The following is a 13,700-nucleotide window of genomic DNA, read 5'->3' on the forward strand; positions in this document are numbered from 1 at the left end:
CCACATATTATTATTATTATTTTGATATAGCACACAAAGACCCTAATAGAATATTTGTTTCTGAAACATTACAAGCCAGGTCTCCATTACCTGCAATTCTTTCCATAGCCCCCACAGAACAGTCTATTAAATCTCTGAGAGCACTCAGTGTTTTTTCCAGAGCAGGATTCCAAACACATCCACAATCCTCCCCAAAACCATTTGGTCAGGTCTGTCATAGCAGTGGTCCATTTTCGGCTACTAAAAAGCCCAGTGTAGTTCCAAAATATGCACCCAATTAGAATAAGTAAACACAATCGATTCTCAAAACGGGTTTTTGCACAAATCATTAAGATAAGGATCTCGCTTATCTAACCTCATCCTGGATTTCCTGGCTGGATCTTGAGCATAAAGTTAAAAGTCCTTATAAGGGACAGAAGAGAAAAGGATGCATAGAGGTGTTGTGGTTTGAGAGACAACAGCCCCCATAGGGAAAGGCATTATTAGGAGGTGTGGTTTTGATGACGTAGGTGTGGTCTTGTTGGAGGAAGTGTGTTACTGTGGAGGTGGGCTTTGAGAAATTTCCTCCTATGCTCAAGCTATGCCCACGACACAGTTCACTTCCTGTTGCCTACAGATCCAGATGTAGAACACTCAGTTCCTTCTTCAGCACCGTGTCTGTCTGTATATCACCATGTCCTGCCATAACGCTAATGGACTAAACCTCTGAGAATGTAAGCCGCCCCATTGAAATGTTTTTCTTTATAAGAGTTGCTGTGGTCATGGTGTCTCTGCACAGCAGCAGAAACTCTAAGACAAGAGTGATGGAAAAACCCATCTGAGGACAGGAGAATACCAGAGTGATGGAGTGACAAATTAAGGACCCCTGGCAGCCACTACAAGCTCAGAGAAAGAAAGATGTGGCCTTCCCTTCTTTGAAGGAAATGTAGCCCTGGTGATACCTTCATTTAAATCCTCCATCCTCCAAACTGTGAGAGAATAAAATTCTATTGCTTAAAGCCACCAAATTTGTGACAATGTTCCAACATAGCCCTAGGAAATTATTCCAGGTAGCTGGGTGGGATGGTACAGATCTGGAACCCTAGAACTCAAGAAGCAGAGGCAGGAGGATCAAGGGTTCAAGTCTAACATGGAACGTATCGTGAGAAACTGTGTTAAAAAAAACAAAAAGGGAAAAGAATAGAAAGAAGATGATGACAGGAAAGAAGAACGAGAGAGAGAAAGGAAAGAAGAAAGGCAGGTGCCTGGATTTAAAACCTGTGACTAGGGAGCCCAATCGAGAAGGCTGGAGAAGACAAAGAGGGCAGTGGGATGAAGCTGTTCAAATTCTCTGCCGAGAGGAGTAGAGTGTGGGAGCTAAAGAGTTGAATGAGTGACAGGGCCAAGCTGTAAACAGCTTCGGCTCTCAGTGTCCTCAAAAGAATGAACAAATTTACCAAGCACCTCCAGATGTCTTATCCATGAGAGAATGAGGAGGGAGGCCAGGGAGGCCTGGGAGGTCTGGGAACACAGGGCAGCAAAGAATCAGAGACATTAGGCTGCCTTGGGGTGAGCTCTTGGTAGTGCAGTGTTCTTCTGGAAGCCAAAACGGGGGTGGGGAGGGAATAAAGACAGAGGAACCAAGGCTGGGCCGTGGTGGTGCATGCCTTTAATCCCCGCACTCACGAGGCAGAGGCAGGTGGATTTCTGTGAGTTTCTGTGAGTTCAAGGCCAGCCTGGTCTACAGAGTGAATTCCAGGACAGCCAGGGCTACATAGAGAAACCCTGTCTCAAAAAAAAAAAAAAAAAAAAAAAAAACCCAAAGAGCTGGAGGGTGCCTGGTTTCCTGGTGGCCCCAAGGGAAGCCTACTAGTCTCCAAGAGAAGGGCTAACCAGAGCATGGCTACATGCAAGGTCAAGGGGCAACAGGGCAAGAGTAGGTGCCAGCGGGCTAAAGGACAATTCCGGGAGACGGCAGTGGGAGGGCTCCCGTGTCTTTGGGTGTCTTTGATCTCTGAGCCACTTTGGCCCGGGAAAGAGCCATGGGTACCAACGGGGTCGTGTCTGTTTAAACAAAATTAAACACTGGCAGTAAATCATTAACTCGTGGAAGAAACAAGCAGGGGTATAAACCACATCTCCCACACCAAGGGCTTACGGCCATGAGACGGGGAAGGACGCTTATCAGTAGTGGCAGCTACTCACCCTTCCCTGAGCCAGAGCACGGAGCTGCCGAGCACCTTCCACAGTGGCGTCTCAGTGCCAGGTTCTGTGGGAACAGAGCACACAGCAGGTTAGAATCTACCCTGTGCTCAGAGCTCTCATCGTGAGTACCCAGCTGCAAGTCGCAGCCCATCCAGCATCTCACGTAATCCTCAGGATGACCCTCTGATGTAAGGCAAGGATCAACTACATTTTCCTGGCAAAGAAATCCAAGATCAGAGAGGGCGAACAACTTGCCTTGGTCACACAGCTTGTCAGTCACGGAGGGAAAAAGCAGGCGTTTCTTTAATTTCTGAGGCACTTTGAACCTGTGACTTTCCCCTTAGTAAAAGGGGGAGAACTAGTTAGAGAAGGTGTATAGGAACATACCAGCAGGGAAGGCTCTCCCAAATAACGGACAGAGTCAGCAAAGCTCTGGAAGGCAAGGCAACAACTGTCTTTTTCAGGCATTTATTTTCTATTGCTTTTGAGTTTTACAGTGTAACATGAACTTGTGGGTACAGTACCTAGGGAGGCCAGAAGGAGGTGTCAGATCCCCTGGAATTAGAATTGCAAGTGGTTGTAAGCTGCCTGCAGTGGGGAACTGAACTCAGGTCCTCTGGAAGAGCCCTCTCTCCAGCCCTCACTGGCTTTCCTGGGACCCCGTAGCCTCCCAACACCACTTCTCACTGAGCGTTCTTTATATTCATCCTTCTACTTGGGGGTTAAGAGCAAGGGTTCCGGCGTCAGATCTGGGTGCAGTCTTGGCTTCAGCTCCATGTCCCTCTGTAACTTCAGTGGAGCCCACTTCCCCTTCTTCTCTAACTATAAAGTGGGAATACTACATGCCTCGGGTAGAGATCAAAGGAGGGAACCTGTGCCAAGCGTTTGGCCTAGTGCCTGGCACACAATAAATACTCAATAAACACAAGCTGTTATCTTCTCACATGGAGGAAACTGCCTCCTCAGCCTTCCTGGCCCCCACACAAATTTGCATGCATCTCCCACTCGCTCCGATTCCCTCCGTTGGGGAACCAACTACAGCAAGGCAGGGAGGCGAGGTCACTTCATGCAAACAGCGTCAGGTGCGGCTGGACAAGTTGAAAGCAGAGCGAAGACACTGAGCAAACTGGTCAGCGGTTTTGAGTTGAATCTCAACTGCAGGGTCTTATGATCACAAAACTGGTTCGCCAACCTTTACAGATCTTTCTTTCCATCGGGAGTCTCTGGGGCACCCGGAGGACCGTCTTGCAGAGGAAATCGTAGAATGAAAATGGGGGAGAATGCCTGCTGCAATTGAGGGAGCTGCTGTGTGCTTGAGAGGGGTGCAGGGGGGTGCAAAAAAGACCAGAAGGATGTTCTGGGATCCAATCAAGGAAAAATTGGACTGTTAGACTTTTATTTTGTCATACACTCAAGAGTCGGTCATTCATTTAGCAAATATTTATTGTGTGCCAACTGTATCTGAGGCAGTTTGCCAGGGATTAGCTACGGAAGCAAAAGGCACAGTCCTTGTCCTCAGGAAAAGTGGCCTGGGAGGGGGAAACACAGCAGGTCAGAAGCGGCTCAGGGGGCTAGAGCCGGAACTCAGGCACCTGCCCACTCTGGGGTGGGGAGCAAGGAACCGTTAGGGGAGTCGACTCCCGGAACTGTTGTTGCCTTAGCACCGCTGTCCCACGTTTCCTAAGGAGGGGCAATCAGCCAGGATCAGCCCTTGCACTCCTGGTCAGTCCCCTAAGTACCAGAAAAAGGCTGTTAAATCCAATCTAGACAATCAGCAGATACCTTCCCGCCGGCCGTGGTGACGTCAATTAAGTCTGCCCAATGACAGTCAACCAATGTCTTGGGCGGGTCCCAAGAGGAAAGTAGCTCTTTCCCTGGGCACCCAGGGCAACGTGGGAGACTTGCTCCAAAGAGAGGCGACTCCTGTAGTAAAATGACGTCACAGAGGTAAGGACCGCGAGCTTGAGAAAAGTGGTACCTGATAGCAGCCTTTGAGACCCTCAACCCTGCTGGGTTTTTGTTGTTGTTGTTTGTCTGTTTGTTTAATTTTTTTGTTTCTTGAGACAGGGTTTCTTTGTGTAGCCCTGGCTGTCCTGAAGCTCACTTTTTAGACCAGGCTGGCCTTGAACTCAGAGATCTACCTGCCTCTTCCTCCTGAGTGCTGGAATTAAATGGGTGTACTACCACAGCCCGACTGAACCTTGGGCTTTTATACCAATCATTAACCCCCTCCCTCTTTTGGGGGGAGAAGCAATCTAAATTGGATTTCTGTCACCCTAAATGAACAGGTTTCAATATGTTCTGCCTCTTTCCTAGACTTCTCATACTTCAATTTTGATATATATATTCATGCACATTAAAATACACATTCAATTATTTTCTCTTTGCACAAAAAATTAAAAGCAATACTCATTACCCTCCGTTGCTTTTTTTTTTTTAAAAAAAATATGTGTATGTGTGAGTGTGCACATGTGTTCCACACACGTGCAGGAGCCTGAGGAGGTCAAAAGATGTGTTTGGTCCCCTGAAACTGGAATTAAGGACTGTCATGAGGTAGCAAGTGGATGCTAGAAACTAAAGCTGAACTTCTGATCCTCCTGCCTCTACCTCCTGAGTTCTGGGATTACAGGCATGCCCCACCATGCCTGGTTTACGAGGCGCTAGGCAAGTTACTCCTATCAACTGAGCTACAAACACAGCCTCTAGACTCACACCACATTGACTCACTTACCTACTTATTTTGACTTTTTTTTTTTTTTAACTTTTGTTTAAAGGCAGTCTCACTATGTAGCCCTAGTTGCCTGGAACTAACTATGTAGACCAGGCTGGCCTCAAACGCAGAGATACGCCTGCTTCTGCCTCCCAAGCACTGGGATTAAAGTTATGCACAGGGTTTATTTTAAAATTTCTAGTTGCTTTTTTAAAAAAGTATTTGAGTGCTTTGCCTAGATCTATGTTTGTGCACTGCCTGCATGCAGTGCCTTTGGAGGCCAGAAGAGGGCTTCAGATGCCCTGAAACTGGAGTTACAGGTGTGAATAGCCCTGTGGGTGCTGGGAATTGAACCCAACTCCTTTGCAAGAGTAGCCAGTGTTTTTTTTTTTCCTCCGTGCCACCTACCCAGCCCTCTGGTTGCTTTGCTAACTTTATAAAAATGTATTATAGTGGGCTGGAGAGATGGCTCAGTAGTTAAGAGCATTGCCTGCTCTTCCAAAGGTCCTGAGTTCGATTCCCAGCAACCACATAGTGGCTCACAACCATCTGTAATGGGGTCTGGTGCCCTCTTCTGGCCTGCAGGGATACACACAGACAGAATATTGTATACATAATAAATAAATAAATATTTTTAAAAAATGTATTATAGTGAATTCAGTTGGAGGTTCATATCCTCTTCTTGGTAAAAAAAAAAAATCTGTCCGTATTTTCTTTGTGGTTGAGGGAAATGGCCACGCAGTTATATTTATGAAATCTTTAAATTTGTCATTGCAGAGCAGAAGTCAGCTCTGTCTACCAGGTTGTCAGTGAGTTAATTTCAGAGAAGGCATTGATTAGTTCTGCTTTGTCACTATCACTGTTGAGCCAACTGATCTGGTTAAAGGAGTGAAGTACTCTAAGTGGTCACATGTCACTCATACGTCCCCCACCCACCCACTCCCGACACACACATCCAGGGTTTTCCTATGTAATCCTGACTGGTCTCGAACTTACAGATATCCGCCTACCTCTGCCTCCCAAATGCTAGTATTAAAGGCGTGAGCCACTACTTCCAACAACCTATAAACTTTCTAAGTCTTGTGTTTGACTGCTTTGTGTTTAGGCCAGGAAGGGGTGGAACAGGATGCTGAGTTGATAATTCCACTCCCCCGCATGCTGGTGTATTCTAGGCATGGTGAAGGGAACACACATTTCCACACTGTCCTCCAAATGCTCGCTGGGCAGAACCAAGTAGGCGGCCTTTATTTCCTCGGTTTCCTTCTCCCTTTCTCTCCTAATAGAGGTCAACTCACAGAAAAGCAGCCTGGCTTGTCTCTCTTCAAAGGTCTAATGACCCCCATCCACCATCAGCCTTTCTTGGCCAAGTGGGCTTGTGATTACTCTTTCACTTCCGTTAAATACCTGTGCGTGCTGGGTGAGAACTGCTGCCCAGGGACACAGCTGTCCCTCCCACGTAGTGTGGTGTTTACACGTAGTGTGGTGTTCATACGTAGTGTGGTGTTCACAGGTAGTGTGGTGTTCACACTTAGTGTGGTGTTCACACTTAGCTTTAGAAATTGCTTCTTGCTCTATCAGCACAGCCCAGACAAACTTTATTCCTCAAGACAATCCGTATTTCTGTGTCTTTTGAACCAAAAATGACCTGTAAATGTATTTAGCCCAAATATATAAGACAAATCTCCAAAGCCGATTACAAAAGCTTTTCTTTTTTTCTTCTTGTTCTCTGTCTCAACTTCTTTTGAATAAATCAGAGGAGCTATGTGTCCCGAGCTTACATTCCCCAGAGTATCTAGGCACTGGAGCAACCTTCTTAAAATGGCCAGACATTCATTCCCCAGGCCGCCACTCCCAAGGGAGTTTCTGTTTGAAGCCCCACCGTCGTTTACTGTGGCATTTGCTGGTTATTTTTGCTTACACCTGGCCTACTTCACTCACTCTCATTCCCTGCCTGGCCCCTGGAGCATTGTTTGAGTTTTGTGACTCCTGGTTGGGTGGCCATTGCAAATCAGGGGCAGGTTGAAGCAGGGTTTAAACCACCGATGAGTCGGGGCCTAGATTGGCCTTCTGCCTCAAGGCTTGGGGGAGACAGAGATTGATGGCGTACATCAAAGGCAGAGGAGACACTTCTAAGGGGTTTGAAAGAACTGCCGCTACTTGTCTGTATAACTACTATTGTACCTTTCAAGAGAATTATATGATGTTTAAATACAATAAATGAAGTTTCCAGAAATAGATATAAATGCTGCAAAAGAATGCTAGCATAGCTTAAATTTGAATTGCCTAAAAGAAGTAGGATAAGATTCAAAGTCTTAAAACCATTTTGTAAAATAGTTAATGTGTACTTACATTTTATGGAAATCTTTTATTGACTTCTTTGTCTGTCTCATATAGTAATAAATGTTTGCAGAAGTAGGGAAGGCAAAAGAAAAAAGGCGGCAGAAAGGTAATTGAATACAGGCAATACCTAATACAACTTTAATCTTATTTAATCTTTATTTTTTAAATAATTAAAAAAAAATGCAGACAGTCCTGTGTGCCCACTGCGCAGTTTTTCCCAATGGTGACATCTTCTTCCATAACTATAGGCCAATCCCATTTGTCTTCTGGTGTCATGGCTTCATGTGGAAAACCTTATTGCTATTCAATAAAGTTTATTGAATGAATGTGTTTGCATATAGAAAAGGAATGTTATCATTTGTTGATTTAGTGGATTACTCTCTTCATTTATTTTTATTATTTTGAGAAGATAATAAATATATGCACAGGGAACAAACTTAGTCTTAGTCATCCTGGGAAATCCATTTATTTAGTTATTCTTTTTCTTTCTTTCTTTCTTTTTCTTTTTTCTTTTTGGTTTGGTTGAGACAGGATTTCTCTGTGTAGCCCTGACTGTCCTTGAACTCACTTTGTGGACCATGTTGGCCTTGGACTCACTCTGCCTGCCTCTGCCTTCTGAGTGCTGGGATTAAAAGCCTGTGCCACCACACCTGCTACTTATTTATTCTTAAAGATTTATTGGGTCTGGAAAAATGGCTTAGTGGCTAAAAGAGTATACTACACGGCAGAGGATCCAAGTTCTCTTTCCATGTTGTGTGGACCACAACTGCCTGTACATTCAGCTCCAGGGAATCTCCAAGGGCATCCTCCAAGGGCATGTGATACACACACACACACAGATACACACACACACACACACACCTCACATCCCTCCAAGGGCATGTGACACACACACATACACAGAGAGAAAGATGTTTACTTAATTAAAAATAATATGTCTTTAAAAATATTTGCTTATTTTTTAGGTGTATGTGTTTCGGCTACATGTACTTCTGTTCACTAAGTGTACATCTGATGCCCAAGGAAAGAAGAAGGTGTCGGATCCCTGGGAACTGGAGTTAGGAATGGTTACGAGCCACCATATGGGCACTGGGAACTGACCCTGGATCCTGTTTGAGATGAACAAGTGCTCCTAACTGCTGAGCCAAACCTGGAACCCCCATTTATTTCTTATACCTCCTTCCATACAAACATCCATGCATCTATTTTTCCTATCCATGGCCTTTTCTGTTATAGCATCTTTTCACTTAGAAGTACATTTTGCAATAAAAACATATTCTATACATATATATTGTAATACAAGGATGTGTACATATGCATACTTTTTCTCACTTATGAGTATATTTAAATCATTCCATACAAGTTCATAGACTTTTTTTAAAATTTTGAGTTAGCATACAAAGTGATAAGTTTATGTAATTTTCATACTTGTGTGTCATTGTACTTTAATTTTCATTCTCATCCTCTGCTGCCTTGTCCCCAGATTTCCTTTTTTAAATAGTTGTTTAATGTGTGTCCCCTTATGGAGTAAGTAGATGCACACTGTCTGTGATGGATGGACACTGAAAATGTTTTCAACAGCTCTATTACAGCTCACACCTAGGATGGTTTACTGGGTGTACCATGCATGATGGCCACAGGTCACATTGACAAGTAGTTCCAAACAATGTTTCTGAGAAGTGGCGATGCCTAAAGCTGTTTCCAAAAGGTGCCCTGGACTTCTTCCCCATGCCACATCACATCCCAGGTGCACATGGAAGACCCCAAAGGCCATTTTTGAAAAAGAAAAACAAGAGCTGGGCAATGGTGGCGCACACCTTTAATCCCAGCACTCAGGAGACAGAGGCAGGTGGATCTCTGTGAGTTCAAGGCCAGACTGGTCTACAAGAGCTAGTTCCTGGACAGGCTCCAAAACTACAGAGAAATCTTGTCTTCAAAAACAACAAACAAACAAGCAAAGCCCTGTTTCTCCGTAAGGGAAGGGATGCAGAAGGCTGCGGGGCCTTTCCCACATTGCCAGTGTTCCAGTGTTCTGTACAGCGACTCCCCAGCAGTAGCGTGTGTGGCACAGCTCTTGATGAGAGCCTCACCCTTTGCACCCTTGTGTCGGTGCACTGTCCTCTCCATTCAAGGGCTGTCAATTTCTCATTTAGTGAGGGCTGTGAGTCTTGAACGAGGAGACGTTGGAAGCATACCGAAAGAGTTGAGAAAATTCTAGATTCTCTTGGTGCTGCTGGTGATGATCTCAACACACTCAGGGTTCGGTCAGTCCTGGTGAACCTCTGGCAGAACGGGGGCCTCTAGTCCTGCCATGGCCTCTGCCTGAGAAGGAAGGCTGGAAGTTTCTCTCTCCCTTTTCTGCTTGCCAGATTTTGGGGAAACTTCATTACTTGGCAAATACCTCGGTTTCTAAGTAACATCAGCTTTTGGAGAGGTGGATCACGTTATTTCTGTTTTGCTAGGATGTGTCTTATTGATCATCTCTTGAAGAAGAACTTAAACAATCAAAGTCAGCAGGTATGGTAGGTAGCACACACCTGCAATCCCAGTGCCGGGGCAGGAAGCCTGCTCTGAGGTCAGCTTGGGCTACACAGAGAGCCCCTGTTTGAGAAAACCAAATATGAAATAAAAGCCAGTTGCTTTTGTTTGTTCATTTTCGTTTTTGAAACAGGGTTTCTCTGTGTAGACAAGGCTGGCCTCAAATTCACAGATCCTCCTGCTTCTGTCTCCTGGATGCTGGACTTAAAGTGTGTGCCACCGCTGCCCGTCTAAGACCAGGTGCTCACAGAACAACCTGTGGGAGTTGGTGCTCTCTCTCCACCACATGGGTCCTGGGGAATGAACTCAGGTCACCAGACTTGGCAGCAAGTGCCTCTGCCCCCAGAGTCACCCATTGGTCCTCAATGAGTTTCTTTTCTGACCCCTGTGTGTGCTGTCATTGTCACTGAAGTTTTTATTTTGTTTTGTTGTTTGGTTTTTCGAGACACTGTTTCTCTGTGTAGCACTAGCTGTCCTGGAACTCGCTCGGTAGACCAGGCTGGCCTCGAACTCAGAGATCCACCTGCTTCTGCCTCCCGAGAGCTGGGATTAAAGGTGTGCTCCACCAATGCCTGACTGTCACTGAAGTTTTTGAGAGAAGCATGGTTGTTCTTCTCCATATTCAGAATTTATTCTGGACTCATGAAGCCCAGTGCTTCTAGCAGCTGTTGTCAAGCTGCCTTCAGTGTCTGAAGAATGGGAGGAATATGTGTTGATGAGCTCATCCCTCAACCGCTTTCTCATTAGTTCATGCAACAAATATTTACTGAGTGCCTACTCTGGGTCAGATAGCTCCAGCCTAGATAAGACAATGATCCTTGCCATTATAGCTTTCCTCTCTGTGGCATGTGTGCCTGGAGACACAGAGGACAGACAAAATTAAATGACCGTATTATTTAGTATGTTGGGTGATAAATGCCATGGGGTCAGAAGAAGCAGATCAAGGGAGATTGGGAGTAGGGGAAACGCTGCAGTTTAAGTAGAATAGTCAGAGAAGGCCTTTAGTGAGAGTATGGGATTCAAACCGAGACTTCAAAGAACACAAGATACTCAACATAGTATTTTATCTGTGGAAAATCACCAAGAGCTAATTTTTTGAAGGTCTTCACTTTTTTTTTAATTCTTATGTTCGGCTTCCATGTATTCCTATAGGCCAGAAGAGGGCACCAGCTCTCATTACAGATGGTTGTGAACCACCATGTGGTTGCTGGGAATTGAACTCAGGACCTTTGGAAGAGCAGGCTGTGCTCTTAACCACTGAGCCTTCATCTCTCCAGCCCGGTAGAGTCTTGAAGAATCCATTCAAGGTCGCTTAGTCCAACTTGATGAAGCCGATGTCCTTCACGTACTGCCGGAAACACTGGCGGCACATGTCCAGCCCGTATTACGGGATCAGACAGTGGCTGTTTGAGCAGACGTGGCAGGAGCGGGATCCCTGGCCGAACTTCTGCGGGTGACTCCAGTAGAGCTGCTAGTGACCCATGTTGCCTCACTGATGGCCGATGAGCCAAAAGGCAAGAGCTGATTTTTTAGAAGAGATTTATTTTAATGTGTATGGGTGTTTAGCCTGCATGTATATCTGTGCATACAACACATGCACGTAGTGTCCTTAGAACCAGAAGAGGGTGTTGGATTTCCCTACAGAGGGTGGTGAGCCAACATGTGGGTGCTAGGAACCAAACTTGGGTCTTCTGCAAGAAAACAAGTGCTTTTAACCACTGAGCCATCTCCAGCCACTATGGACTGAATTAAAAGATTTTGAAAATCATTTCTCTGTCTCTGTCTCTGTCTCTGTCTCTCTCTCTCTCTCTCTCTCTCTCTCTCTCTCTGTGTGTGTGTGTGTGTGTGTGTGTGTGTGTGTGTGTGTAAAAAATGTACGCCCCATATGAACAGAAGAGAGGGCCAGATCCCCAGAAGCTGGAGTTACAGGCGATTGTGAGCTGCCTAACATGGTTGCTGGGAACTGAACCTGGCTCCTCTCTTAACCATCTTTCCTGCCTCACGACTCCATTTTGTTTGTTTGAGAAAGGGTCTCACTATGTAGCTTGGCTCACCTGAAACACACTCCGGACCAGGCTGACTTTGAACTCATAACTCTACCTGACTCCATTCCACAGTGCTGGGATTAAAGGAGGGCACTACCACATCAAGCACGCAAAGACTTAATTAAATTTTAACAGCTGTATTGAGATGTAATTCATACACTATAAAATTCACCCCGTGAAAAGGTACAATTTGATGGGTTTCAGATATTTACAAAGCATATAATCATTATCTAATTCCAGAATATTTTCATTACCCTTAAGAGAAATTCATTAGCAGTCATACTATCCAATCCTACTTCCAGCTCAGCGTCTGGCAACCACTAACCTTTCCATCGCTCTAGATGCGTGGTATTTCATTCAGATCAAACACTATATGCTCCGTTTATAGTATACTTTTATGCTTCATTCATTCAATATTCAATATTTTGTTTCTTGGTACGATCCCATTGTAGCCTTAATTTTGTCATTTAAAATACAATCGAAGATTGAAACTTTACCATGTTAAAAAAAAAAAAAGATTCCATTGTCCGGATAAACCATATTTGCTTATTCATTTTCACCAGTTGATGATGACCTCATACTTTTAAGAATTACGATGTCGTGCATGGGCTGTAGTAATTGTCCTCTCCTTAAAGACTGGGTTGTGCCTTGGTGGGTGAAGTCAGAATCCTTGGTATTGACAGTGCTCCCATGTACTGATGAATTTGGCTCGGGGAAACTAACGACTCTCTTGCTTTGTCAGGTGCCTTCTGTGCCAAAGCGTTGGGTGGTCCAAATATAGTAACACAGTTCTAGGAGTTTCTTTTCAATTGTATTTTCTATTCCACACTCTGGCAAAACATTCCTTTTTAGTTTAAGCTGTAATTTCGTTGAGTTGATTACTCAAGGAAACCCTCAATGACTTTTCTTTTTGTCTTAATATTTTGGGTGCGGTAGCAAGTAGAAGCAGATCACCCTAACCAAATATTTAAACAAAGCCATTCAGGTCAGGGAGGGAAGATGGACTGAGGAAGCAGAAATTAAATGTGGCTTTTAAAGGAGGGTTTTGATTCTCATAGACTTGTTGAGGAAGGAAAATGCCTGTTCCAAAAAAGCAAAGGGAATTAAAAGTTTATCTTTTGGGTGACTGGGAACGTCTGTGCTCGGAGCACGTGTCTTTGGTATGTTTGGCAGCCAGCAGTTTGTGCATTAAGCGTGTTGGACTCTTCCGCCCTTCTGCACATGGTGAGATTCAAACGTTTCACAACTTCTGAAGCGGGGGTTAGAGATGATCTCCAGGGCTGCAGAAAGATGAACTCCATTGAAATCCAGATAACTTCTTCGAGTTCTCTGCCACCTGTCCTCACTCTTTTAGTTGAGGGTAACTTTCAAAGCGACACCCACGCAAGAACTGGACATGTCCCGGCGGGTTGCAAACTGCCCCTGACGGCCGCAGGGGCCTTTCGCGGTCCATGGAGGTGGGGGCGAGCACGGAGTGCGGATGGCTGGCTTGCATCGCCGGAACTGTGGATGAAGCATCCTTCCACGCCCCAATGGCTCTAACTCCCGCGTCAGAGCAGGACGCGCCGAACGGGCGGATAAGCCGGGAACAGGTTGAGATCCTTATTCTCGGTCATTTCAGCAACTGCCAGGAGAAATGTCTGCCGCGGAGGGCGGAGCACAGATGAGGGGGAGGAGCGAGGAGGAAGGGGCGTGACCGAAAAGACGGCCAGGGCGGAGCAAGGGCGAAGGGGCGTGGCCCATGCAGAGAGTCGGGGAGGGACTCAGCCGATGGGACGGGGAGGGCGGGGCCTCGGGGCTCCGCCTCTCGCCGCAGGCGCGCCCGCCCCGCCTACCGGCTCCCCTCAGAGGTGGCTGCGGCCGAGCGCGGGGAGGGAGGGGAG

At 45.7% G+C, this 13,700-nt stretch overlaps 1 pseudogene; it reads right to left on the reverse strand.

Annotated features, from left to right (window-relative positions):
• Positions 1–11,084: 11,084 nt before the first annotated feature.
• LOC121436606 lies at positions 11,085–11,255 on the reverse strand (annotated as a pseudogene).
• Positions 11,256–13,700: the final 2,445 nt, after the last annotated feature.

Source organism: Microtus oregoni, unplaced genomic scaffold (assembly GCF_018167655.1).
Source record: "Microtus oregoni isolate MIOR12 unplaced genomic scaffold, Mior012 000049F_ref0000343, whole genome shotgun sequence".
Taxonomy (NCBI): Eukaryota; Metazoa; Chordata; class Mammalia; order Rodentia; family Cricetidae; genus Microtus; species Microtus oregoni.